At 43.3% G+C, this 14,541-nt stretch overlaps 1 long non-coding RNA gene across 1 annotated transcript in view; it reads left to right on the plus strand.

Annotated features, from left to right (window-relative positions):
• The window catches only part of LOC144371171 (uncharacterized), a 73,456-nt gene extending 60,836 nt beyond the window's left edge, over window positions 1-12,620 (plus strand). Inside the window, exon 5 of the long non-coding RNA XR_013431321.1 lies at window positions 11,327-12,620. This is a non-coding gene — a long non-coding RNA (uncharacterized LOC144371171). The remainder of the gene's footprint in view (window positions 1-11,326) is intronic.
• The last annotated feature ends 1,921 nt before the right edge of the window (window positions 12,621-14,541 follow it).

Genomic DNA, 14,541 nt, shown 5'->3' on the forward strand with positions numbered 1-14,541 from the left:
TAGTCCCTACCACCTAGGCAGATTTTTTTTAACTATAGTAAAATTATGTTAATGGATGGACCAGCATGTACTTAAAAAATATCAGAATGAACTATAATAGAAAATATCAATGTGCAGGCAGCAAGATGGGGGTCAAGGAGCATGGAAGTAGATGATAATATGGTCCTTTAATATCTGAAAGGGACTGGTTCCAGGATCCCTACTGATACCAAAATCCATGAACACTCAAATCCCTTATGTAAAATGGGATTACATTTGCATATAGCCTAGGTACATCCTCTGTATATTTTAAATCATCTCTAGATTACCTAAAATACCAAATCCAATGTAAATGCTGTGTAAATGGTTGTTATATGCTACTGTTTAGGGAACAATGACAAGAAAAAGAAATATGTATTTGTTTAATACAAAAGAAATTTTTTCAGTGCTGGGGATTGAACTTGGGGCCTCATGCTTGCTAGGCAAGTGCTCAAAAGCAATCCCCCCCCAGTATTTTTTTTAATATTTATTTTTAGTTTTAGGTGGACACAATATCTTTATTTTATTTTTTAATGTGGTGCTGAAGATTGAACCCAGTACCTCACGCATGCTAGGCGAGCACACTACCATTTGAGCCACATCCCCAGGCCCACCCCCCCAGTATTTTCTATCTGCAATTTTTCTATCTTCAAATCCATGAAGACAGAACCTGCATATACTAAGTGGCAGCTGTAAACATGCTGGTGCCATACTAGAGATATGTTTAGAAGAGTCCAGTCCCTCTGTCAAGGCAACATCAACGAAGCATCACATAGAAACTGCATTTAAACTGGGTCTTGAACAATGAACACAACTTTTTCCACTAAAGATAGGAAACAGGTGGCAGGAAGAAGGAACAGCATGAGAGAAAGTTTAAAGGGACAAGCTAAGAAAAGTGCAGAGCAGCCAGCAGGCCTGGAGCACAGGAGATATACCTGGAAATGGTGGGGGGACCCTGAGGGGTGAGAGGCTGGGTCTCAAAGTGCCTTTGCATTAGTCCATTTTCTGTTGCCCGTAACATAACACCATAGAATGGGTTGGTGTTACGTTGTCTCTACAACCACATAGAGAAAGCAGTTCATTCCATGTCATGATTCTGGAAGACCAAGGCCAAGGAGCTGCATCTGATGATGATTGTCATAGTTTAGATCTGGAATGTCCTCTAAAAACTCACTTGTTGGAAGCTTGATTCTACATGCACCTCGAGTTAGAGAGGGCCTTCAGGCAATGATTGGATCACGAGGGCTCTGACTTTGTGAATGGGTGGCTAGAAGGTGAGACCTATTTACAGGAATTAGGTCTCTGGGAGCAAGTCTTGGAAGGTTTGAGTTGAGCTGCTTTCCTCCATCATGCCCCTTTTTTTTTAAAAAAAAATTTATAGTTGTAGATGGACAGCATGCCTTTATTTGTTTCATTTTTTTATATGGTGCTAAGGATAGAAGCCAGTGCCTCACACATGCTAGGCAAGTGCTCTGCCATTGAGCCCCAGCCCCAGCCACTCCTCATCATACCCTTCTGCCATGATGTTCTGCCTCAACTCAGGCCCAGGGCAATGAAGATGACCAACCATGGACTGAGATCTCTGAAACTGTAAGCCCCACATTAATTTTTACCTGTTCCTGTCAGGTATGTTGCTCACAGTGACAAAAAGCTGACTAACACAACAACCTAACTGGTAGAGTCTCAAGTGGTGCAGGGCATCACAGGGCAAGACAGACACAAAGAAGCACAAATATATTTTTTATCTGTCCAGTCTCTCTCCCCCTTTTAATTAAGCCACCAGGATCCAATCAAGAGGGTTCCTTTCTGATGACCTTTTCTCGTTCTAAGGCCCCAGCCCCAGACATCAAGGTGAGATTCAGTTTACACCGTCTTATATCTCACAATGGAGATTCAATTCCAACACCTGCAGCCTTGGGAGACATGTTCAAACCATTCCAGTCTTGAATACCAAGGAAAGTGCTGAGCAATATTTTGATATTACATGGAGCCACTGAAGAGAAAGCAGAGATGTGACATGGTCACAGTGGCCATGTGGACAGACCATAACAATATTCCCTCATTTATTTACTTTTAGAAAATGTGAGGGATGGTGATAATTAGAGCAAGGTATGGTCTCCAGTGGGGTTGCAAGCTAAGGATCTGCTTAAGAGGTAGTTTTTTTTTGTTTGCTTATTGTTTTTATTTTTATTTTTTATTTTTTTGCTTTGTTCTGCGGACTGAACCCAGCAGTGCTTTACCACTGAGCTGCATTCCCCAGTCTTTTTTATTTTGAGACAAGATCTCACTAAGTTACTCAGGGCTGGCCTCAAACTTGCAATCCTCCTGCCTCAGCCTCCCAAATCACCAGCATAATAGGTGTGTGCCACCCATGCCCAACTTAAGATGTGTTTTAACAGGTAAAGTAAACAGAAATAATGGCTGGACATGGGGAGGTAGGTTGTCCAACATAATGCCCAGGATCCTGATGTAGGAAGCTGAGTTGGAGGGGGAAGCTGTTAACTAAAATTAAGGACCATTGATTCTATTCTTTTTCAGGGTCCCCTCCTGATATGAACACATCCTTTCCCCTCTAGGAAACAGAGGTAATTAGCAGCCCTCCAAATGTGAGAAGTTTAAAACCCTTATAATTCATGTTCTTTAAAAAATTAAGCCAGTTCAGCAGAATAGAGCCAGCAGACGAGGAAGGGAGAGGGAGGAAAAAGGAAGGTACTGGGGAATGAGATGATCAAATTGTGTTATGTACATATACAAATATGGCACAAGGAATCCCATTATTATATATAATTATAATGCACCAATAAAAATAAAAATATTAAGCCAGTAATAGAGGCTGATTTTGGAAATTCTAAAAGCAGTGTTGCATTCATCAGATTTTCTTTGAGTGCCTGGAGGCTTGTGGTTCCCTTTTCTGTTAGAGCCAGGTGTGGGCCTGTGATGAATTCTGGCTGGCGACATACGTATGAGAGGCAGTGACATACATCACTCCCAACCACAAACATTAGTTGCTGCTCCTCTGGTTCTCATCACCCTCTTCCCCTGGCTTAAAACCTCAGGTGAGAAATATCAGAATCATAATGTGGTGGCCCCTCTATTAGCTGGACCCCTAGGGAAGGGCCAGACCTTTGTTGGACATATAATGTGGGCACGATATTAACCTTTATTGCTTTAAGTCACTGAGATGTGTTATTTGCCATCACAGCATAACCCAGGCAATCCAGATGGCTTTAAAAACTTATAGTTTATTGAACATCTACTTTGTGCCAGAACAACTAGAATCCTATTACTATACAAGTCAGAGTCATATCTAACACCACCGCTCCAAAGGTTCTTAGCTTCCCACCTCCACAGAGGCAAAGCCTAGTTGTTTCCACCACGATCTACAGTTGTGCCTGCACTGAGCTCACCCCGCTCCTACCTTCCTCTGCTCCAGTCCTACTGGCCTCCTTGCTATAACTTCAGCCTAGAATATAGCTCTCTGTGAATCCTTGTGATTTTCCTTCTCATCCCCTCAGCTGTGACATTTTCAGCAAAGCCTTTCTTGGCACCTAACTCTAAATGCCCAACACCCAGAAAACACATTTCCACTGACCTTCTCTGCTTCATTTTTTTCTTCCTCAACACCTTCACCTAACATAATACACACTTGATTTTCCTTGTTTACTTGGTGTCAAAACAGAGCTCCTCCAGGAGGCTGTGCATTTGCATAAGCTAATGCCTCCCCCACCCTTCTGCCCAAATCCCAGAGTTTGGCAAATATTAAGTTCCCAAGAAATACTGTAGAATGAATGACACTGATACACAAGCTCATGCAATAGACCTATCTTCAAGCAGGAAGTGAGACATCATTTGGCCAGGGATCACACCATTAGAAATGACCACAGGGCTGAGAGTCAAAAGCTGGACTGTCCCACTGCAGCAAAAGAGTAAGAGTATGTGGCTTTTCACCTTTAAAGCTTCCCACCCAGGTCTCCCCAAAGCCTGCCAGGCCTGGGCTGCCAGACTGTCCTGCTCTGGTGCCTGGATTGGACAGCAGTGCCATCTGCTGGGCACATGACCAACTTACATGAAGGGAAATAAATACACACCCACAGGCTTTGCCTTGAGACTCTTAGAGAGGAAGTGTGTGTCCATGGGGAGGGAGCCTAGAGACTCCACCATGCCTGCCCTTACTTGTGCACAGCATGGCTAGGAACTCCAAGAATGATCTCTCACAGACCTGGGTTCAATTCCTGCCTGGACCACTTCCTAACTGTGTGACACTCACCAATCCCCTAAGTCTGGGATGCCTTATCTATAAAACGGGGATATAGTACCCACCTCTTAGGATTGTCATGATGATTAAACAAGTAAGACTCAAATCGCACCTCCTCAGTGAAGTCCCCCCAAGATTGTTTCCACCAAAGAGCCCCCTCTTCTACCAAGCCACTCTCTACCCTTTTATTTATTTATTTTTTGATAGCACATTCTACCATTTGACATTTTAAAATTCCCTGTTTACTAGCTCTCCCACAAAAATGCCTGCTCTGTCATGGCAGAAGCTTTGCTCACTGTTATATCCCAAGAGCCTCAAGCAGTGGCTGCCACAGAGCAAAGCTTAATAAAAACACTTATCTCTTGAAACACATTGCACAATGACTGGCATGTACTAAGGATTCAAGAAATGCTGTCATTACCATCATTATGCATGCATTTATTCACTTATACATTTATTTATTTGCTTATCTCTTAGTTAATTCACTTTTCTATTTTGGTAAAATATACATCACAAAATCTACCGTTTGAACCATTTTGAAGTGTGCATTCTATGGCCTTAAGTGCATTCACACTGTTGTAAGCCATCACCATCATCATTCTCTATGGAGCTTTTTATCCTCCTAAACTGAATCTCCCTATCCATGAAACACTAGTTCCCCTTGCCCTTCTCCAGTCCCTGTTATTTGTCATTCCACTCTTGGTGTCTGCATTTTACTGCTCTAGAGACCTCATATAAAAATGGAATCATACATTATTTATCCTTTTATCGCCTATACTTCTTGAGCATCTGTTACAATTAGGGAGTAGGTTTTGTAGAGACAAGAGGACAGAACAAGAGCAATGCAGATAAAGAACAGGGCCAGTCACAGAGGAAGAGCCGAGATGAAATGGGTCCCATTCTCTGCACCCTCCTCTCTAAGGCTGCAGCACCTTGGGCAGGGAAGTGGCTGCTATACTCTACAGAGACACCAGATGGCAACCTCGTACCACAGAGATGCCCTTGGCTACTGTCTGCAGAGGGGAGCAGAGAGACGCCAGGGAAAGGGCCTCTATGGGGGCTCCAGGGACAGCAGGAAAGGCTTATGAAGGCTCCTGGGAGTAGGATAGAGAAGCCTCGGCCCTTCAGGGTTTGGATTGTATGCAGGCACCAAGATCAAACAAAAAGGAAGAGGACAGGAAGGGCAATATGTTGCAGCAGAGATCAGAGGTTGTCCCTGGACATATGTGGGTGCGCTTCTGTTCAGCTTGGCCACTTTTCTGCTATGTGGCATTGAATTAATTTCTTAACCCTTCTGAATCTCTGGAAGGTTGTTGGGAAGAATAAGTGAAAGGCATGCTAAAGCTTCTGGCACACAGCAAGCCCTCCATGTTAACTGACACCAAAGACAGACAGGCTTCCCTGTGACCATTCCAGAGCCAAGAGGTAAGAGGGATCTTCCCTCCTCTCTGTTCAGTAAAGGTCACTACAGCTCCTACTTATTATCAACATTCTAAGCTCATTTCTATTCTCCTTCTGCACCTCTGGGGTCCTCTTACCCACTCCTCAGACCCACCTCTTCTGGGAGTTCTTCTGTCATCTAAACAGGAGCAGGTAGGCAGAGATTGCCAGATTCCCATTTTACAGATTCCTCTCTTGACCTCAGAAAAACTAGTTTTTACTGCCTAAGTCTAGTTTAAGCAGCCAGATTATGCAAAAGGTCACATATTATCTGATTACATTTTTATGAAATGTCCAGAAAGGACAAATCGTCTATAGAGACAAGAAACAGAGTGGTTACCATGGCATGTGGGAGGAGAGATAGGGGAGTAACTCCTTTAATGGGGTTTCCACTAGAAGTGATGGAAATGTTTCAAAACTATATAGAGTTGGTGATTTTACAACATTGTGAATAAACTCAAAGCTTTTTAATTATTTCACTTTAAAATAGTTAATTTTAGGGCTGGAGATGTGGCTCAAGAGGTAGCGCACTCACCTGGCATGCGTGAGGCCTGGGTTCAATCCTCAGCACCACATACAAACAAAGATGTTGTGTCCGCCGAAAACTAAATAAATAAATAAATAAATATTAAAATTCTCTCTCTCTCTCTTTAAATAAAATAAAATAGTTAATTTTATGTCAATTTCCTCTTTCAAATATATCACTACTTTTGAGACCACTGGGAATGGAGACAGGTATAGTAGCCTTCCCAACCATGAAATCCAAAGACTTGGATTTTTCTCCCTATGATGAGAAAGGCACAGCATCTGCCTATCTGTCTGTGTCCAATCATTCCCATGCTCATCTACCACCCTTCTATTATTTATCTATTAGCCTATAAATTCTCCTATTATTCATCCATCAATCTATTATTCCTTCTGTCTATTCACCCATCCATTCACCCATCTACCCACCCACCTACCCATCCATCTACTTCTCTATTCATCCATCCATCCACCCACCTAGCAGATCCTTTCTTTCCCTCTCTGCCTCATGCACCATGCGCCACGATTTTAATATTAAACAACTCTAACTCAGTCCCTATCTTTTAGGAGGCCCCTATGTCCAACAGAAGACAAATGCTCTTAACTAAGACAACATCATATGATATGTGCTCAGTGACTTAGAGTTGGGGAGTGTTGGGGAAGTTCCCACAGGGAAGCTATGTTGGAATATAGACGTGAAGACTACACAAGAAAAAAACCAGCCAGGCACAGTGGTGCATGTCTGTAATCCCAACAGGTTGGAAGGCTGAGGCAGGAAGATCACAAGTTCAAAGTTTGGACTCTGTGGGGGACAAGAAGGAGTCACAGGGGGAGTTTATCCCAGAGAATGACCTCATCAGATCTGCATTTCAGACAGTTTCCTCCATGGCTGGATTGGAAGGGGTGGGGCAGGAGGCAGGAAATGGAGAGAAGGCAGGTGCAAGAAGAAGGGGCCCTGACAATTTTCCATCAGGACTGAGATGGCCCCAGCAATGGGTGATCTTACTGGTCCCTTCCAGTCTCCAGCTGCCTTAACAGGGACCCCTTTCCCACCACCTGAAGTCCAAGCCTGCTGGGATCTGTTGCCCTTGGAGACTCCTACTTCATCACTTAGCATTAGGTGATGGCTGTGAGCTGTGGCTCCTTGCCTCCAGGGCTCTAGGATGCTGGGAGAGAGGAGGGAATGGAGGAGGGAGGGGGATGCCTATCCAGGGGCAGAGGTCCAGGATCCACTGGGGACAGACCTTCTCCTGGTGTTCCCTTCTCACCCTACAGCCTCTTCCAGAGACATTTCTTGCATCTCTTACTCTGTTGCTGCTCTAGGAAAGGACCAGGACAGGATTATTAATTATTTCAAAGATGAATAAGTGGGAGCAGAGAGAAGCAAAGTGATTTGTCCAAAGGCACTAGCCAGGAAAGCTGAGGAACTAAGCCCTGAACTCAGATGAATCTGATCCCTGAGCCCTTGTCTGTCTACTCTAAACCACCCCCTTAATATCTGCCATCTTAAAGAACTTTGCTACAAAGCACAGCACACCTGTTTCCACATCTGCATATCCATATCAAGAAACAGAATAAAATAATGGCCAATCATGTGGGCTATAAAAGCCATAGGACCTAGGGTTGAATCCTGGTTCCTCTTACTAAGAACTGTGTGACCTTGGACAAGTTACTTAACCTCTGTGCCTCTGGTTTCTCCACGTACCAAAAAGGATGATGAAGGCGATTATCACATGGGATATTGGGATGGATTAATGAGTGAAACTCTATAAATACTGTGTTTTAAGAACTGCTATATTCATTGAGTACTGGCCACCCTCACAACAGCATGGGATCGGTCAGCTCTGCACCACTAAAATGACACAGACTACTCATGAACTACAGAGGTTTACTTTAGTTTCACATTTCTGGAGGTTCAAGTCCAAGATTGGGCAGCCCCAAATGTTAGGCCTCTGGACAATCAGGAATAGAGAGGGGAAAGTCAGTACTAGGATCCCAGGATCCCCTTCAAGTGTATGGCCCCAATGGTTAAGGACATTCCACTAGACACAACCTCTTAAAGGTGCCCAAGCCTTGAACACACAGACCTCTAGAGGCACTATGCATATTCAAACAGTAGTAGCAAGCATCACTATCATCTCCATTTTACAGAATAGGCCAAGGGGAAAATTAGTTTGCCATCAACCACCCAGGAAGGAGATAGTGGAAGTAGGTTTACACCCACAAAGACCAAGCTCCAAAGTTCAGGTCCTTAGGATGCACCCAGAAGCAGCAGTTATGAGCAGCAGATGCTGGCTACAGCAACTACTACCACTGTCACCCATCTCCTGGGAACCTCCAGTTCTGCTGCCAAGGAGCCATGTGAGCCACAAATAAAAGCTAAGTCCTTCTCTGTTATGGGCTGTAGGACTGTGAGAAGTTGGCTCAGGAGAAGCCAGCAGGGTCCTTCTTCTTTCTGAACAGGCTGGTCCTTGGAACAGACGTAAGGGAGCTCTGCAGAGCCAACCCAGAGCCCCATTTCCAAACTTGATCTGCACACATGCTCCCTTCCACTCCACTTTAACAACTAGTGTTAGTGTTAGCACAGTCCTGACTGGGTATGGCAGCCCTCTCAGGGGTCCTGGGTTCTAATTACCAGGGCCATCTGACATCAACCGCCCTTCCTCAGTACAATTAGCAGACTCTAGTCCTGCAGGGGCCTAATGAGAAACACAGGGGTGGGAGGGTGGCTCCCTCCCCACACTCTGCCAGCCCTGTTTTACCCACCCCTTTTCTCTCAAGGACACCTCCCTGGCCACCCTCCGTCTCATCAGAAAGGGGTTTTAGCACTGCCTTGATTCTCACTTTAATTAAAAGAAAATGTCCTCCTGGAGCTATTGGGCTGGATTTTCTTTCCCTCCTTAGAACATTTGTTCAGCCTCTGAGCCGAAGCCTGGTGCTTGGTTAATTGAAAGTTACAGATGAGCAAGGACATGGCCCTCTTGGGAGGGAACAAAGAGAAACACAAGCTGGTGCTGGCCCCGAGCTTCTCCGGTGCAGAGGGGCACCATACCCCAAGCTGCTGGGGAGAAGGTGGGACAGGGGTGGAGAGATGCCACCCTCAATCAGAGAAGGACCCCTCTAGTCACTGCAGAGACTCTAATGGAAACCCCAGGTGACAAAACACACCCAAATTCTAAATAACTCATGTGCTTTCTACAGAAAAATGACAAAAAGGAATAAAATGAAGAGCCTGGAGTATGACTGTCCTCCTGCCAGCTGGAAATAATCATTGCTAACACCTGTACAGCCTTCCGGAACTTTCATGACACTTTGCACAAACAAATTATTTTTATCGCCTCCTCCCGCATCCCAATTATAAAAGTTATAAATGTTCATTGAAAACAGCCTTAAAAGAGTTTTTAAAAGTATGCAAACATTCTGAACTATATACTCATAATGCCATGCCCCCAGACTGTGTGACAGTGGCAGAGTAATAAGAGATGTGGGTATAAGCAAGGGATCTGGAGCCAGACAGTCCTATCCTGACTGATGTCAGTCAGCTTCACATTACTATAAGGAATATCTGAGATAATCAACACAAGAAAAGACTAATTTTGGCTCAGTTTTGGAGATTTCAGTCCATGATTGAGAAGAAACATTGCTTTCAGGCCTCTGATGGGGACAACATGTTATGGCAGGAGCATGTGGTGGAGCAAAGCCATTTGATGGTCAGAAAGCAAAATAAAGCAAGAGGAAGGGGTTGGGCTCCCAACATCCCCTTGAAGGGCAGGTTCCCAGTGACTATCTTCCTCCCACTAGACCCTACCTCCTAAAGATTCCTCCACCCCCCAATAGTGTCAAGATGGGAATCAAGACTTTAACACATGAGCCTTTGAGGGGCATTCCAGGTCCATACTACAGCAGTAAGAAACTCAATTTCCTGTGCCTTGGTGGTCCCATCTGAGGAACGGGAACCAAGCAACAGCAGCTATGCCAGACTGTTTATGAACATTTATCATAAAATGGCATTATAATGTATCTTTCCTACCTGGCATTGCTGCACACACTGATAAACCCTGGGGCTTTCTTTCTAGGTATATATTAATATGATAAGATATAATACATTATACTACATATTACATATATAATCTATCATTACAGATTATACTGTGGTCCATCCTAACTTGAAAATACTGTAAGTTAAAATGCATGGTCTGTAATTCCAGCGGCTCAGGAGGCTGAGGCAGGAGGATCCCAAATTCAAAGTCAGCCTCAGCAACTTAGCAAGGTACTAAGCAACTCAGTGAAACCCTGTCTTTCAATAAAATACAAAAAAGGGCTGGGGCTGTGTGCCCCCGAGAAAGAGGACCTCAAGGCCTCAAAGGGTGCTCCCATCCAGCACAGTATCCTCATCTGGCAATGTATTGGACACACAAATGATCAGGCCCATTCTGAGCTCCTGAATGAGGTGATTACAAATGTTTCTCCTGACATTTTACCAAAAAAGAGGTTATTTTAGGAGTGGGAATATACAAGGTGGGAGAGGTCTCAGATCACAGCCATGTGTCCTTTCCTACACCCCATCCTATATGGCTCTCTTCCACAAAGATGACATCCAAGTTCTCTCAGATTGTCATGAGTTTAAGTAATGCCAGATTTAGAAGCTGCAAAAAGTAGACTGAATTTCTGTATTCTTTCTGCCAGAATCCTCAAAATGGTATTTTTCCATATTTGCCTGTTTTATCATTCTCTTCTTCACTCTCTACACACACAACACATATATGTGTTTACTTGTTTCTGAGTCACTGGATATTAAGTTGTAATAACATGATATCATGTTATTCCTTGCTCCTGTACACCTCAGCATGCACTTCCTAAACACACATTCTCTCACATAACCACAGTACACTGATCAAAATCAGAAAATTAACATTGATAGGATATTGTTATCTCATCTACATATCTTATTCAAATTTCACCTATTATTCCACTAAAGCCTTTGAGAGCAAAAGAAAAAATTCCCTCATGATCCAATTCAGAAACATGCATTATACTCATTGGTCACATCTCTTTAATCTGAATAATTCTTCATTTTTTGTCTTTTAGGACCTTGACATTTTTCAAGAGCACAGGTCAGTTGTCATGCTGACCATCCCTCAATTTGGTTTCTGGATTGATCTAAACAGCACTTCTGGATGTGATGGGTGGCTGAATCTCCCTCAAAGGCTTGAGAGTTGTTAGAATGCAACTTCTGGCCTTCCGCCCAGACTTCCTGAATCTCAATGACTGGGGTGGAACCTTGGGACTGCTTCCCACTCTCTCGTTCTCACATGCACTGCTGATTTGAAGCTTTCTTCTTCTGAAGACACAGCTAAGATTCTTCATGCTCTAGCCTCTGACCTGGTGCTTTCTGGCCTGGTCCTAGTGAAGGCCCTGTGCATTTTTATTCTGGCAACCCCTGAGGGCTTGCTTAGTCAGCTCAGGCCCTCCAGAGGGGTTGGCAGAAGAGATGGGTTTCATCCCAGAGGCTCTGAAGGAAAAGGAGCAAAAGCCCTTAGGACCATGCCATGAGCTTTTTTTGATCTCCCTCACCTTAAACTCTGGCTGGTGATAGCTCTTCACTTTGTACACTGTGCTTTATCTCTACCCACAGAGGCAAGTGGGATGTCAAGGAAAGATCTGGACTCAGGCATCCAGTCCCATGACTGGTAGCTGTATGTCCTTGAGGGCGTTACTTTCCCCATCTGAGCCTGAGGATACTCATCAATTAAAGAAAAGAATAATGTATAACTTTTACAGGTTTGTGGGAGTTAACAATATTCCATGAAAAAGTCCTGGGCACATTTAATTTAAGAAATGTACTAGGGCCTGCATATTCTCTAGGGTAACAGCCCTTTAATGACAGTATTTGCACCAGAGGTCCACACTGGTCTAGCTGAGAATGTCTCAGCACTGTACTTTGGTCTAAGGGTCTTCCTACCCAAGGTCCCTCCTTCTCCTTTCACAGGCACTCAATAAAATGGCTGATACCTCCCTGTTCACTCCTGCCCCTTATTTCCTTTGTCATTAAAGTCACGAAACAAATCTCTTGCAATGCTACCTCTGTCTTCTGCAGTCCCCAGTGGACAAGAAGTGATACCAAACTCAAGCAAAACACCAAGACATTCTCTTGAAAACATCAGGTGAAAAACACCCAGTGGAAACATGGCTGGAACCCTGGATGTCTCCCGAGACATGTTAGATATTATTAGAGTTGTCCATCATGATTGGTCTCCCAACTCACATCCCATTAGCATTTTTTATCACCAGAAAACTTTCCTCCAAAAGCAAAATAGGCACAGTCTTAATTGTATGTGCATTGTAATGAGACATTCTTGTCAGTAAATTGTCCTCCTCCACAGTGGCAAGCCTGTGAGACTTTGTGGGTTTTATTTTTTTAAAAATATAATTTATCATGTATTTCTCATTACAAAAATAATACCCATGTCTGTGACAGACAGAGATGCTGAATATATATCAGAATGTTCACCAGGAACCAGTGTGTACAAAAAAGGAAAATAGAGAAGGAACTGAGGGGATATAGCTAGAGTGGTAACCTGAGGGCTGTCTGTACCCCATGGGCTATCCAAGGGTTAAGCGAGGAAATGCTTGGGAAATGGTTGGTGCAGGGCCTCAAACCTAGAAGAGCCTCAAGAACAGTTGTTATCAGTATCACTGTCATGACTACTTCCGTTACTCCAGTACCCCACATCTTCAAGCAGCTCTGACATAAGTTCAATGAGCCTGAAGTGTGTCCCAGGGAAGGTTCTAAGAGCATAACGAACAGGCTGGTTTGTGATAACAGGAGTGAGCAGATGTCACTATTCTGATGTCACAAAAGTTGTCAAAAAGGCCCAATCTGAGCATTCACTGTGTACTAGGCCCTGTTCAAGCATACGACACTTGCTAGGCCACCATTCCTCTGCTCTGTCAGGGAGATGCAACAAGAAGTAGCAGGACTCCCACATTTCCCACTACCAACACAAGATTGGAAAAGGAGATGGCTAGAAATTTTGAACCACTGAACTCAAAATCCATGTCAAACTGGAAAGGAGATGAAGGTGGAGAAGCCAAAAACTGGGAAAAGACACACGGGTATACATGAAATACATATGCACATGCATCATACATGTACATATGCATCATGTAAATTTTTACCTAAGATTTAGTATGTATTTTTCAACATACATAAAAAAATGTTAATTTCCTCAGTATATGTATCATATACAGTTTGGATCTGGAGAGTCCCAGAAAGTCCCATGAGTTGAAGGCTTGGTCTCAGCCTGTGGTGCTAAAGGAAGTGTTAGAACCTTTAAGAGGTGAGGCCTAGTTAAAGAGAGTTAGATCATTGGTGATATGCCCTTGAAGGGATACTGGGACCTCGACCCTTCCTGCTCTTAGTTTCCCAGCTGCCATGAGGTGACAGGTTTCCTTCACCACTTACTCCTCCCACTATGTACTATGCCACCACAGGCCAACCATGGACTAAAACCTCTGAAAATGTGGGACAAGATAAACCTTTATGTTAATTATCTTAGTGAAACATACAAAAAACAAGATATCTATGAGCTATAAACTTACCAAATAAAAAGAGCAGAAAGTACATGAAAAAAAATCCATTATCAGTAAACTTCAAAGAACTATAAGTTCACATTTAAGTTATCTTTAGCTATGTAACTGAAAAAGATCTTTCGAAATAACAAGATCTGGTTTGGAAAAGGCATAGGGGAAATTATCTCTGCCTTATATTTCTGGGGGAGTAAAAATAAACACAAACTTTCTTGAAGGCAACTCATTACTAAGTATGAATGAACTTAAAAACCACAGACTTTCAGACTCAGTGATTCTGCCACTGCAAGCTTATCTGAAAGAGATAGAGAAGTGTGCAAAATCTGAGCTTTAAGACTACGAGGCATTTTTATGATCTTTTCTGTTAGGTGGATCAAGAATTATGGTTACCTGTCCTAGAAAATGTCTGTCCCTCAAAGCAATCTGCATGGCTTTGATTGTAAAGAGCAGTAATATTAAATCTTTAGTCAAACATTTTCTTTTAATGTTTTTTTTTTAGTTGTAGATGACACAATACCTTATTTATTTATTTTATGTGGTGCTGAGGATTGAACACAGTGCCTCACATGTGCTAGGCAAGTGCTATACCACTGAGCCACAGCCACAACCCTAATCAAACATTTTGTGAACTGACAGAACTATAGATCCTACCTAAGGTCCTAGATCTCTGAGAGTCCCTGGAGAGCTCAATAGGGATCTGGAACCTCTTTTTT

Source organism: Ictidomys tridecemlineatus, chromosome 16 (assembly GCF_052094955.1).
Source record: "Ictidomys tridecemlineatus isolate mIctTri1 chromosome 16, mIctTri1.hap1, whole genome shotgun sequence".
In the NCBI taxonomy this organism is placed as follows: domain Eukaryota; kingdom Metazoa; phylum Chordata; class Mammalia; order Rodentia; family Sciuridae; genus Ictidomys; species Ictidomys tridecemlineatus.